We start from the raw sequence: 14,416 nt of genomic DNA on the forward strand, positions 1-14,416 counted from the left end.
TTATTTCGTTTCGTTTTGCCCTTTTTATTTTTTTCTTTCTGCACCCGTTGCAACTGCGAGAAGCAGAGCAACCTGCCTTCGCTTTTTAAAAATAGTATGTGTTGATAATAAACGTTTAAACTAACATTGTGATATGCTGAAAATATTTATTTAAATAGTTGTTATTATAGGCAAGTGTTGATTTGAGAGGCTCAATTCATCATACATGTCGTCAACTTGCTGTCGGCCGCTAACCTACTTTAACAAACAAAAACTGCTCTAAAATGTAAATAAAAAAGAAATATAACTATTTTGCAATTTAAAACAAAACTGAACTGTTTTAATTGCTGCAAGAGAGTACAGCTGTACAAGCTGTGTAAGCAGTTTTTTTTTGCTATTTCTGCGGATTTCTTTTGCAAAATCTATGCGGAATTTTGCAGAATGATTTAAAATGTTTTAAAACGATCCGAGAGAATGTGTGCTGTGAATATTACAAAAAAATAAAATATTTTATAACATATTATACATTTTATTAAAGGATTACCCTGAATTAAACTAGACCAACATGAACCAACAGATAATGGATAATGTGCTTTCACGACCATAGAGTTTTATATAATATATTACTGTCTACAGTGTAAGAGTAAAAAGAAAAGGCTTCTCATAATAAATGTAGCGTATATAGCAAGATAATTTCATCAGTTTAACAACACAATGTATATATATTTATCTTGTAAACGGATTTGAAATAATAAATAATTGTCGCGTCACGTAGCAAGAGAGACGATAGAGATCTCATTAACTTCTCTGCAGTAAGTTTTATTTCAAATTCAAGTTTTACATATTAAATAGACTATTAAAAAGTTTGTGCTGCTCTCATAAAAACCTTACTGCAGACAGCACAGACTTCTACTCACAAACATACGCGATGCAGTAGCCTAACTATATCTGCGGAAACAGATTCCTAATGGGGAGAATTAAAAAGTTCGGACTCGGGTCAGACTCGGGCTGAGAATTCTGGGCTCTACTACTTTTGCGTCAACTTGATTTAAATAATTTAAATGAGGAATTATATTTAAAGAAAAACAGACAGAAGCACTTTTAGTTGTGAGTTGCATTTAATAAATGTTATTTTCTGGGCTGTTTCTGATTGTAAAATTATTACTTGATAATATTGTTTAAATTATTTAAATAATTTCAGCCTACTTATGCGTCAACTTGATTTTAATAATTTAATTGAGAAATTATATTTAAAGAAGAACAGACAGAAGCACTTTTAGTTGTGAGTTGCATTTAATAAATGTTATTTTCTGGGCTGTTTCTGATTGTAAAATTATTACTTGATAATATTGTTTCATTTATTTAAATAATTTTAGCCATTTAATGTTGCACATACGCTGTAAAAACACTGGATTTACTAAAAAATATAGACAGTGCATCGTTTTTGCATCCCCTTTTTTTAGTAAGTTTTACTAAAAAATGTTTCGCAATGGGGCACTTAGTAAATCCAGCCTTTATTTTTTTTCAGTTTATATGGGGGGGGGGTCAAACCAGCGTTAGCCCAGGGCCTCACAAAGGCTTAACCCGGCACTGACGAGCGGCGTCAACTAAAATCAGCCAAAGCTGGGTAACCAAGAATATACAACTAAATATAATGTAAACAACCTGTTGTGAAAACGAACTTTGCCGCGGGTTTTTAATATGCCTCTGCTGCCTGCTATTGCATAGATCAACCTACCTTCAAAGATTCGCTCTGATTGGATTTCTTCCCAACTTGTCCCACAAAATGAGTAGCTCTGATTGGTTCTCTTCTCCATTCGTCCCGCCCTAACATTTTCGTCTTATTTTTATTCGTTGACCACAGTGTCAGTTATATTTCGTTACAGTCTTCGTCATCATATCTGACTTTTATTTCGTCTTCGTCAACTAAATTAACACTGCTTGATTCTAATTTATTATTAAAGATGTATTAAAAATTTAGTATCTGTGTCGTGTTGTTGGTCTTAACGTATAAACCGAAGCTCATATTTGGTAACATTTTAAGGAGGCTTGGGAAAAATAATACAAAGACTGTACAGATATCCCCAGACATATTTTCTAGCCATTGTATTTTATAGTGCTGTGTTCAAAATATCGATACGACGATACATCGTCATGGACGCCTGACGATGCGCGCATCGATACAGCACCTTCCGTATCGATTCGGATGTACTTTTGAAAGTAACGTGACGAATTGCTGTTGATCCGTGATCCATATTGAAAGGACGAATGTGTCCTGCGGAGTACGTAGAGTTAAAGGTGGCGGGGTATACTTTACCTTTGCGTGTCTGTCTCGCTGGCGCAGGTGTCTGCATAGTGAGCCGCGTACTCGCGCTCTCTCTCTCGCGCGCGCATTAAAGTCAATGAGTATGAAAGCGCAGATATCTTAGCCTATACTACTGCAAAGGGCTTTATTAGCCACTCTCTTATAAAACAGTACTAACGCATTTGAGAAGAAACACGACAAAGATTTGCATGTGAAAAGTGTATGTCTAGAGAAGAGATACAGAGCTACTTCAAACTATAACTGTCAGATTAATAATCTGATTTCTATTAAATAGTATTAAGTCTGACTGCATGTTTATAGATATATTCATAGATGTAGAATAATGAGAGACAAGAGTAAGGCACCATCTTTGTAAAACTGCTTTTAAAAAAACTAAGTACTAACTCTGGGATTTTAAATATTTCTAATAGCTAATAAATGAATGGCAAAAACACAACTGTTACAACACTGCTTATTCAATGTACAATAAACAAACAAATAATAATAATAATAATAATAATAATAATAATAATAATAATGTTACTAAATTCTGAACAAAAATGTAATTCAAAATAGTCTTGTATCGTGATGCGCATCGTATCGGGACCCTTGTATCGGGATACGTATCGTATCGGGGAATTGTTGGTGATACACAGCCCTAGTATTTTAGCTCTTGTGGGTTGTTTTAGGGTTGCCAACTTTCTCACTCTGAAATATGGGCCAAAGATGGTGCTGGTATGGTCACCAGCATACCAGCACCAAAATACAACATTTGCTAATCTTGCTGGTATGCTGTTTTTTCCAGCATGGAAAGTTGGAAATGCCTTGGGGCATTTCGGATTGAAGCGTTTTAGGTCTGGATCAGCGATCTCTTCAAAATTAATACAGAGCTTTGTAATGCAGATCTTATACATGCACAAACAGCTAAATAACCCACTATATAAAAAAGAAAACATAAAATCTTATTATTTTACCCTCTTAAACGTATATTGATTGTGCTTGAAGAGGTTTGTGATTGGAAGGTGTCGGAGATTCACCTTGGGTCGTGATCAGCGCTGTTGCTGCTTGTGTCACTGTAAGAACTAACAGGTGGATGGCATCAAAGTACCTAGAGCATATCGATAGCAATCTCCTCTGTATGATTTCTCAAATCGCTCTCACGTGATTGTTATCTGCCTCTCGGTTCTTGTGGCGCCACATGAAGTCGAAAAAGCCTGTATCAGGCATTGGTTAGATCAGCATAGCAGTAAAAAAATTGAACGCGGGACGTCCCGTACGACTCAAAATACAGGTGGTCCCGGACTCCCGGCTAATACGGGCACCATTACAACCCCATTGTTTTTAACTTAGTGCAGTAAGCAACCACCTCATAACACAAAAGCAACTTTAAAGCAGAACCTTCTAATCTAAACAACACCTTAACAATCATGTACCAACACCTACGAGTTTTGCACAGGCAAACAAAAACTGGTTGTTTTTTAGTTTTCTTCTTTGATTTAGCATGTCACTTCTTTCAAACACAGACCCAAACTGTCCTACACCAACCACTAGACCTTTATGCTAATATAAGTTTTGTTGTAATTGTAATTGTTTTTGACGTTTTTATGCGAGAGATAAAACACTTCAAATACCACAAGCCTGACGTTACTGCATTTGCGAGTTAGATTTATTTGCACAAACTGGCTGTTATCTAATTCAGTGCCTTCACACTGAGCAGTGAGAATTTGTTAATTAACATCTCACAGACACCCAGAGGGAGAAAGAACGTGAGATGGAGCGAGACAACACAGATCTGTGTGCTTCACAAACTCTTCCACAAAGCTACGCAGAATCAAAAAATTGGCGCAGAACATTAACTCTCTTGCCATTTCCTCTTTCTTTGTTCACACTCGAACTCATTTCTCGCTCTGTTTGTCTCTGCATTATGCTGTCTTTTCTCAATTATCATAATTCTTTCAGCTGTAAAATAGCTCTCCTGCCCTTTCATATTAAAGGTTACGCCCTCCTTGTCTTCATCCTTGCCTCAATGATGACTGGAGCACAACCCTCTGGGCTCTGCTTCTCTTTAAATAACCACGAAGGACACAACGTAAGACATTTTATGGAGACATGCATTTTAAAGCATTCAAATGACACAACGAATGCAGTATGATTTTGCTGCCCTTTCACTCTTAAAACCTTTACCACGACAGAACCTTTCTGAAGTACAAAAGGTTCTTTGGAGTGAAAAAGGTACTTCAGACTATAAGAAAGAAATTATCTCCTAAAGAACATTTGACTTAAAGGTTCCAGTGAGTGGTGAAAGCATGCACTACAAGTCGTGGACACACACACACACACTATCACTGCAACGCCCGGAAAGCGACTGGGTGACCTCAGTTGCAACCCGCTTGCTGTGAGATTCAATCTGGAAACCTTTGGGTTACAAGCTTTCTAAACAACAGGACATTTTAAGGTAGTATCACATGTAATAAGAGGAAAGAACCAAGCCAAGACAGCAGACGACTCTGGACCAGATTTGCATCCAGTGCAGATCCAGCCCGAAGTCGTCTGATGTCTGGCAGTTTAGTGAAATAAATCATCCAAGTATTCCCTGGATAAACAGACTATTACTGCTTTAATATTCATTTATGAGATTTATTAAAGATCATGGTGGATAGATGACTCATTCCGGGTTTCATAGTGTATATATTGCGTATATACACTATGAAAGTAAGTTTAAACTGTATTCCAATGTGAATTCCTCGTTCTTTCTCGAAACATTTCTAATACTCTGGTTGTCAAAGGCTGTCAGAATGCATCTAATCACATGAGAACTCTGTGATGACAGGCAGGATCGAGCCAATGGCAAAGACAGTCGGTATTCATCATCTGCAAGCCTTTATTGGATCTGCTTAGTACATATGCAAATGTAATGATTTCATAATGATCACCGCTGCTTGCACACTACCAGCAACTTTGTCGCCATGCCACCGTCTCTCTTAATGAGGTCGCTAGGAGGCGGTCCTAATTCTTGTTTTCCTAGTAACAATTGAAGAACTCAGACACAAAACCCTTTAAGTGTGTCTGACATGTTTTTTTGTAAATTAGCATTGTTTATCAGACCCTTAATGTCAACAAATCGGTATTTCAGAATGGCCTGAGGCTAGGTGAAAGCCAAAATATTTGATGAACGTGCTGTTATTTTTGATAGATGTGCCATTTAGGAGCTTTTGCATCTGAGCTCCTCAATTATAAACAAATGAATAAAAGTCTATTCACACTAACAATAAACCATAACATTAAAGAGCACTTATGGTTCGATTCACGTTTTTTAAATTTCCTTGTATGTGTGTATTAGTACATGGTAACGATTAGGGGTGTAATGATTAACCGTGCAAATGCGCGTTTTCTCAATGAATGAATTTGAATGAATTACGGTGAAATCCCTGCACATCCGAATGCCAGGGGGCGCTCTCGTGCAGAAACTCCCTTTGTGCAACAAAAGAAGTAGGATTGCAAACGCTATCCCAGGAAATGTCTACAGGAATATTTAAATCGCTGTTCTTCAAATTGATTCAGGTATTTTCATGATAATAAAGAATATTTTGAATTATTTTTATTTAATGAGTGTTGCTTTTTTAAATGCACGTTATAAAAGACTCCGACTCATAATAATTTTAGATTAATAAGGATTTTCTATTGACCAAATGCCCTAGTACATGCACAAGCTGTGCATGAAACAAAGAATCGCAGCCTTGCGATTCAAAATCGAATTCCGACTTTTTTAATGGGACACGCGGTTAAACCGTTACATCCCTAGTAACGATAAGCAAAAGGTACAAACCCCAAATTAAATAATGATGCGAGTTCTTGTCTCCAATGTAAATCTCTTTTCTTGGACTACAACAAACACACGGATTGTAGGCAACAGTTTACTTCCTGGAATTGGTGATTTAGACAAGACCGACATTATCATACTGTAATTTCTCCCGCTTCTGACTCACAGCCTGTAAGTTAACTTATGTTAGCATTGCGAGCAAATCTTTTAAACAAGGTAAGATGCGTCAGAATTTCCAACTGACATCACAGGTATTCAGGCCAATAACAGCGTACAGATTAGATGGCCAATCAGAGACACAAAGCTTTTCAGATCTATGAGCTTTTTAAACAAAATCTGTGTGTTTCAGGAAGAAAGTGAAATCTGGAGCTACAAATATGTACGTTATGTGGTAAATAATGTGTTTTTTGAACCATAAACCACGAGAACATTGTATTATACCAAATACACAAAATAACATTGTTTTTAGCAGTGAAAAAGGTGTCCTTTAACTATAAAGATGACATTAGTGTCCACACCATTGGACATTATCAATTAATTTATGTTAATTGTACTCGCCGCACAAATATTTTACATTTTTTTGTCATGTAACTACAATATGTGACTAATATTGTAGTTTTACTTTCATTAAAACTTTTTAAATTGTTCATATGTCAACTTGTAAATATGCTGTTCTCAGTTGCATTATAACCAGCGGATGTCCTCAGCACACTGCATTTCGTGTATCTCTAAACAGTGAATCTAGTTTGTGTAATCTTTTCTATCGCTGTGGTCAATGTAGTAGAATAAAAAATACTTATTGAGTTTTACTGCAAAAGCCCTGGATACCTCAGGTAATTTTCAAATTTATATCAGCAAAGAGCTTCTCCACAGTATCATCTGCATTTTTAAATATGCGAGCACACAATGATTTATCATTTATCCTTTGGGAAAAATTTGCTCAAAGTGATCCTTGTGACCCCGTTCCTTGTATCTTCATTGTTGTTGTTTTAGTTTGTAGTGTGGACAACTTTTAAAGTTATAGTTATATAACTTTAGATAGATGACGTGAACTCCACTCCCATTGGTAGTCACTCCCGAACGTCACTCATCATTTGCATAAAGTTGAAGATTTTTCCCCAGTGCCTCTATCAACATAGAAAATGTAAAAAAAGATCAACCCAGTAACTTAGTTTTGGTAAACCATTCTCTGCAAGCATGTGAAAAAATAGATCATTGAAATTTGGCTCCCCTTGTGATGTCAGAAGGGGATAATAATCTGCACAATAATTAGTGCAGAGATCAGCTCATTTGCATTTAAAAGGACACACCCCAAAGCAGCACATTTTAAGTATGTTATAATAAATTATCTATATGATATATTGAGCTTAATGTTCAAATACGTACTCTGGGGACACCAAAGATTTATTTGACACCTTTAAAAAGTCTTGTGAAATGTCCCCTTTAATATGTAACTCATTTTGTAAAGATCATTGCTCAGACTCTGTGATTTCGGGCGCAGTTTGGGGTTGTTTTCAATACCACAGATATACCACATCTAGGAATAAATGAAATGTAGATGAAAGCACAAAAGATATTTTGTGCACCTGTGTCTCAAAACAAAGCTCGAATCAAATGGATGGCACGACAGCAGGCCTTTGAAGTCGTCTATTATTGATTACAGGTGTTTGCCAGTAATGAGTTCATCCGAAGCTCCCATACGGGATTCGGACCCACGTCCCTGCTGACATTTATCCCTGTTTAGTATGCTATGGTGAGCACTCAGATAATCACGCTTCATCCTCACAATCACAACATTCATTAGAAATGACCTTTGTGGGTGACAATTAGCCGGGATGGTGCCATTGTCAAGAAACAAAAAGCTAAATTATAAACGATTTAAAGAAATCAATATTAGAGTTCATTAAAGATACCGGCAGCTCGGAGAGAGCTATACCAGATATTGTTGCAATTTTGTGTCGTTATGCCAAAAAACAAACATGAAAACAGCAGTTTGATCTTCATTAATTACTAATTGCATTTTGCATGCTACAGAAAATCTAATGTTGTAAATCATTATGAGGCAGTTTCGGACAGGGATTAGACTAGTCCTAGACTAAAATAAATGTAAGAGCTGTCCAAACTGAAAGCAACCTGCACGGACATATCTTAAAATACATCAGTGCCCTTTGTTTTGGCTCAAAATGCACACAGGTAATGTTTTTATTAAGGCATGTTTGTTAAAACTAGTTATATTTCCTAATTAAACTAAGGTCTAGTCCTGGCTTAAGCTAATCCCTGTCTGGGGAACCACCCCTAATGTCAGGATCTTGTATGTCGTCTTCTTCTTCTTCTTTTAGCTTATTGGCGGCTCGCATATCTTGTATGTCATTATGTGTGTTTAGTCTTGTTTCAGGTGCCAGGATCCTGACACCCTATCATATAAGTGTTCTGTGTTTGTCTGGAGAGTCACGTGACCTATGTGTTATCTGTGGCACGTGCTCTCCTGTCTTTAGTCTTAACCTTACCCTCCTGTTTCCTAATTATGTATGATTAGTTTCCTCACCTGTTTGGTATTGTCCCCTAATTAGTTCCCCTATTTAAATGCCATTGTGTCTCTTGTCTTTGTGGTATCATTGTATGTGTATGCTGTACGTCATTGTCAGGAGTCTCTTTAGTTTTGTCATGTTTGCCTTTATTTCAGTCTTGCCTGACACCTAAGAGCTTAAAATTTATAACCACAAAAAGTGAAATGTTATTCTGTATTATAACTGTTGTAATATGTTATAAGGTTACTTTTATAAGACATTATGACTGCAAAATAATGCATTTGGGGGGGGGGTCTAAAGCTATTTAATGCATTCTGACTTATTAAAGGAATAGTCTACTCATTTTCAATATAAACTATGTTATTACCTTTACTAAGAATTGTTGATACATCCCTCTATCATCTGTGTGCGTGCACGTAAGCGCTGCGACACTTCGATAGCATTTAGCTTAGCCCCATTCATTCAATGGTACCACTCAGAGATAAAGTTAGAAGTGACCAAACACATCAACGTTTTTCCTATTTAAGTAGTAGTTATACGAGCAAGTTTGGTGGTACAAAATAAAACGTAGCGCATTTCTAAGCGGATTTAAAAGAGGAACTATATTGTATGGCGGAACAGCACTTTTGGGAGTACTTCGACTCGTCTGAAAAGTCTGCTCCCCTTCTCCCTCTCATAATGGGAGAGGGAGGGTGTTACTGCGCCGAGTTGAAGTACTCCCAAATGTGCTGTTCCGCCATACAATATAGTTCCTCTTTTAAATCCGCTTAGAAAAACGTTACGTTTTATTTTGTACCACCAAACTTGCTCGTATAACTAGAAAAACGTTGATGTGTTTAACTTTATCTCTGATTGGTACCATTGAATGAATGGGGCTAAGCTAAATGCTATCGAAGTGTCGCAGCGCGCTCCAGCACTTACGTGCATGCACACAGATGATAGAGGGATGTATCAACAATTCTTAGTTAAGGTAATAACATAGTTTAATATTGAAAATGAGTAGACTATTCCTTTAACACTGTTTAAGCAGTTGGATGTATGACAAATAATTTCTATGCCGAATTCACTTCTCCAGGGTTTGTACACGTTTTGAAAAAGTTAATTTTCTATACATGAGAGATTCATATTTTTTATTGGCAATTTCAGTGCAGGAAATACCATGGAGGTACCATTTATTCTGAAAGAACCGGTATAGCTGATCTGTCTTTAATAAATCTGATAAAACTAAAGACTCTGTATATACACTGTCAGAAATAAAGGTACAAAACTGTACCTTCTGTCACTGGGGCTGTACCCTAAGTTTCTGTTTGGTACCTTTACAGGACTACAAAACAGAATACAATTTTGGGTAGATTACCGTACCTTTAGGAGCTACATTGTTAGAAAAATGTACCCTAGCTGTCAGTGGGGCAGCACCCTTTAAATAGGTAATTGTATGGACCATTAGGTACCGATATGTAAACATTTAGTACCAATATGTACCTTTGAGATACTAATATGTATTTTTGAGGTACTAATAAGCTCTCTTTGGTCCCAGTATGTACCTCTGAGGTACTAAAATGAAATCCTTAGGTGCAAAGCTGAACATTTTGAAAGGGTACAGCCCCAGTGACAGAAAAGGTACAGTTTTGTACCTTTATTTCTGAGAGTGTATTAAGGATGCAATACTACTTTATGGGTTCTCAAATTAGCATGAGATTAGCAGAAACACTGTGTGTTGTGTGAGCTTTAAGAATGCCCCCCTTGTAGTATATTATTAATATAGACTTTATAGAAAGTGCTACCAGATTTTCATTTGTGTTTAAAAAAAGTTTTACATACAGATGACAATGTTGTCAAAACAATCCTTTTCACATGGATTCACGAAAACAACTAAACTCTGTATTATGGATGCCACCCAGTTTAATGTCACACAATGTCTGAACACATACTGTATGACGTTGCCTTTCTCACAAAATTGCATTTATGTTGTTTACAAGGAAACGTTAATGGTCACATTTTGTCAAATGTATTTACAGGCCCTCAAAACACTGTTGTTGTACAAATGAAAGGTTAAAACGAAATATATCCCGTCAATCAAAAGAGAACAGGAAAATGCAAAGAAAAAGTAAAGAAACATCACTAGTTTAATGTTCAATATTAATGGTCATTATAGGTATAAATACGTTTAATTTCAGTCTGATTTAATTTTCAGAATTTAGTTAATGCAAGTTAATATAACCACCAAACTATCGGTATCGGTATCAGTCTAAATAATCGACTAATGGTATTGGTGGAAGATTTATATCGGTGCATCTGTAGTTACAGTTAAACGCATAAAAACTATTACACTACTAGTCTACCATCATGATTTTTTTAGAGAATTGCTTATTGAGCTGAATTAGTTCAACTGTTTATAATCTGAATCGACTTCTTTTCAATTCATGAGTTGAAATTTGTTTTGATTTGGCCATGTCCCAAAGGATGCTACATTTGAGAAAAAAATGCATGGGCACGTACAGATTAAAGAACAGACAGCTGATATAGCACTAAGACATAACATGATTAGTCTGTCTGGTCATGTTGCATGTGCTCTTATAACCTTGGCAATTTCTTTCACTTTTCTGTTTCTGTAAGGACATTGTCATCAGCTGTCTGCTTACTTCAAAACAGAATCTCAGACTGACCTTGCCAGAACAAAAAGGTAAGACAGCTGAAAGAGAAATGAAGTGCTTTTGGAAATATTACTGTTTAATTTGTATGCAGTGGCATACAATATCATAGACAAGGGTTGAATTTTAGCCAAAACAGTCATAGGGTTTATCTAACCCTACATTATCACATAAATCATCCCACACTGTTGTACGGATATAAATGATATGTCCTTCTTAAGAAGTGTGCTGTTAATATTCAAAGCCACAATACAATGGGTTAAAAAAATGTTAGCTGACCTCCATTAATAGAAGGACTCGACTAGACAGATTATCATCAAGACTTGGTGGTGTGCTCGTATGATCGAGGACAGTAAGCATGGGCGGAGTGGGACAAAAAATCGGCACTGGCATTTTGGACCAGACTGGTCCCTCATTCGATAACACATTTAACACACACACACATTTTCAGTCTTTTTGGTCTTTTAAATGTGGATACCAACCATGACATAAAACAATGTTAAACCTGAGGCTTTGACTCTCTGTTTTGTTCGTCAGATCTGAGGGTGAAGATCTCTTACTAAGTTTTATAAATCATTATCGAGAAAAAAAATATTTATTGAAAGCTACCAGAACAGCCAAAAAGTGTAACCAAAGGTGAGATGCTGTTACAAATGATCTGTAGGATATTTTGAGCTGAAACTTCACAGACACATACCAGGCACACCTGAGACTTAAATTACACTTGGGCATAATAAGTGCGCTTTAATGTCTTGTTTGCCAGAAATCACTATGTGGATTCTCAGACAGATTTTTGAGGTTTCCAGGACAGAGTTTAGCACTGATATATTTTAAGATTAAAATCACCAGTTAAAACAGCTCAAGCATGCATTGTAGGCTGGGTCTAGTCTAAATCCTATTTGGAAAACCTTGCCATAAAGATGAAAATGAATTAACAGCTTTGACTGATGGCAGTGTGTTTTTAAGATGCTATAACTCCAGTGTCAAAACAATAACACTTGGCATCATAGGAAAGTGTTACCTTTAATGTGCGACGCGAGTGTCTTTTGCTAGTTTCCACCCTGCGCAATTATCATTTTCATGTTTAGTGCCACATTGTTTAAATAGCAAATGCATTTGCGCCCCCTTTTGCGCCCATGGGTGTTCTGGTCTGAAAACGAGGTGTGTTCAGGCGCATTGTTGGCACGTTGCTATTTTGAGGCAACTAAAATAGACTACGCCATTGACCAACAAAAACCTGCTCTAAAGTCTAAAGTCAATGGCGCAATATGTTTTTTTGTTATTTAAAGAGCGCATTAGTAATATGCGCCCATAAACAGGACGACACCGCGGGTTTGCTTATCACACACATAGATGCGTATCAGCACAAAAACGCTTTTAAATATGAAAGATTAAAGGATTGAATGTAAAAGATTATTATTGAGTCTCTTGGACATAAATAAGGGCCGATTATGAGACATTAGAAGGCACAAAGAGCTGCTTCACCTGTAGCCTGGTAAGTAAATAAATGCTTTGCTTTAAACAAATGCATCTACTTTTAAATGTTTTTAAATGCTAACCCACGGATTTATTGTATATGATGACTCTGTACCTGTGGATATGGTGGGATGAGAAACATTTTAAGTATGCTTAAAATGCTTTGTAAAAAATCCCATGGCGCTGTCCTAGTGCTGAAATGCTTCGGCTCTCTGCACGTTTGTAAATCCTTTATCTCGTGTTTGTATTTTTAGAGTACAAACCTTTTCTTGCATATTTGCAAATTATTTTATGAGATTACATTGATTATGTAGGATATCAATACGTTTACAGCAATTCAAAGCCTGCTATTTGTACTTCTATGACTGAAAGAAAACGGCTTTTAAAGGTTTTAATCCAAAAAAATTAAAATTTCAATAAAAATGAAAACAATTTTTTTTAACATTATTCTTAAACTGGGGATCTTCTTCCTCACTTAGTTTTTCAGTTTACAAGGTCCGTCATCTAAATAGGGTTTAGACATAGCGCCAGCGCAACTGGCTTTTAAAGGGGATTAGAGATAAGACTCTCATTGGTTTATTGGACGTTACGCCCAAAACACACCCATTACTCATTAGGAAAATATGTACAACCCTTTTCGACCATGCGTTTGGCGCACAAACCATTTTTTCCGTCGTTAAATTTGCAAAAGTGGCATCGGACACGCCCATTTAGACCGTGCGCCGTGCGCTTTAGACAATGAGCTTAGATTGTTAAAATAGGGCCCGATGTGTTGATACTCACCTGATTATCTGTGTTGTTTTGCAAAAGTTTATTTTTTCTGTGAAAAGAAAGTATTGGCATGCATCTGGTCATTAAAAACTCATTTGCAATGTCCTGGCAGGATTTGAATGAGAATAGGTTGCTCTGCTTAAGGGGACTCTAATTAGGATGCCTGATGTCTAAGAGGAACCAGATTTAGTGCTTAACCAGCCAAACTCAAATGAGAGTCCAAACAATAACTTTACACGAAACAGGATTACTGAAAAAGATGGAGAGGTGAGAACAAATAAGACATTTACCTATTCTGTACACAATGAAAATAGTGCCATGCAAACCATGTAGTAGGTGATAAGAGGTTGCTCTGGGGGGTTCAGGGTGTCCATCCTCTATCACACTTTACTGAATCCCTCGATTTAACTCAGTTCATAACTGTTAACTATTTCATTAGCAGGCTATTTATTAGTGTTTATTTTTGACAAATCCACTTAAATCTGGGCAGAGTTATCATGCATATTTATTGTCTATTAATATACTTGTACCCTGCAGGTAAATGACTCTTTTTTTTATTAGGATGATGTATGCTGAGATGAGAACTAAGGGCTCCTATGTGAAGGTGACCTGCTTATAAGGTACTGTAGGATTGCTCATTGCTTTTGATTTCCAGTGTTTTTTCTCTCACAAGACTTTAATTTGACACCATCACTTCTCTCACTGAATAAAATATCCACATTTATGTGCATTTTCCTTATGTCTGTTAAACACATCCAGCCATCTCGTGAATCTCTTTCTTCTCTCCGCACGCTTAGGACTAAATCACACTAAATCCTAATGGCAGGATTATATGGGCATCCAAAAGCAGCATCTCCCATTATTTCCTCCATTCTCAAAGATATAT

General features: G+C 36.6%; 1 long non-coding RNA gene across 1 annotated transcript in view; it reads left to right on the top strand.

The window, feature by feature from the left end:
• The window catches only part of LOC135741699 (uncharacterized), a 23,664-nt gene extending 9,448 nt beyond the window's left edge, over nt 1-14,216 (top strand). The window contains exons 2-3 of the long non-coding RNA XR_012337354.1: nt 11,249-11,315; nt 14,092-14,216. This is a non-coding gene — a long non-coding RNA (uncharacterized lncRNA). The remainder of the gene's footprint in view (nt 1-11,248; nt 11,316-14,091) is intronic.
• Nucleotides 14,217-14,416: the final 200 nt, after the last annotated feature.

This window comes from Paramisgurnus dabryanus, chromosome 9 (genome assembly GCF_030506205.2).
Source record: "Paramisgurnus dabryanus chromosome 9, PD_genome_1.1, whole genome shotgun sequence".
Classification (NCBI taxonomy): Eukaryota; Metazoa; Chordata; class Actinopteri; order Cypriniformes; family Cobitidae; genus Paramisgurnus; species Paramisgurnus dabryanus.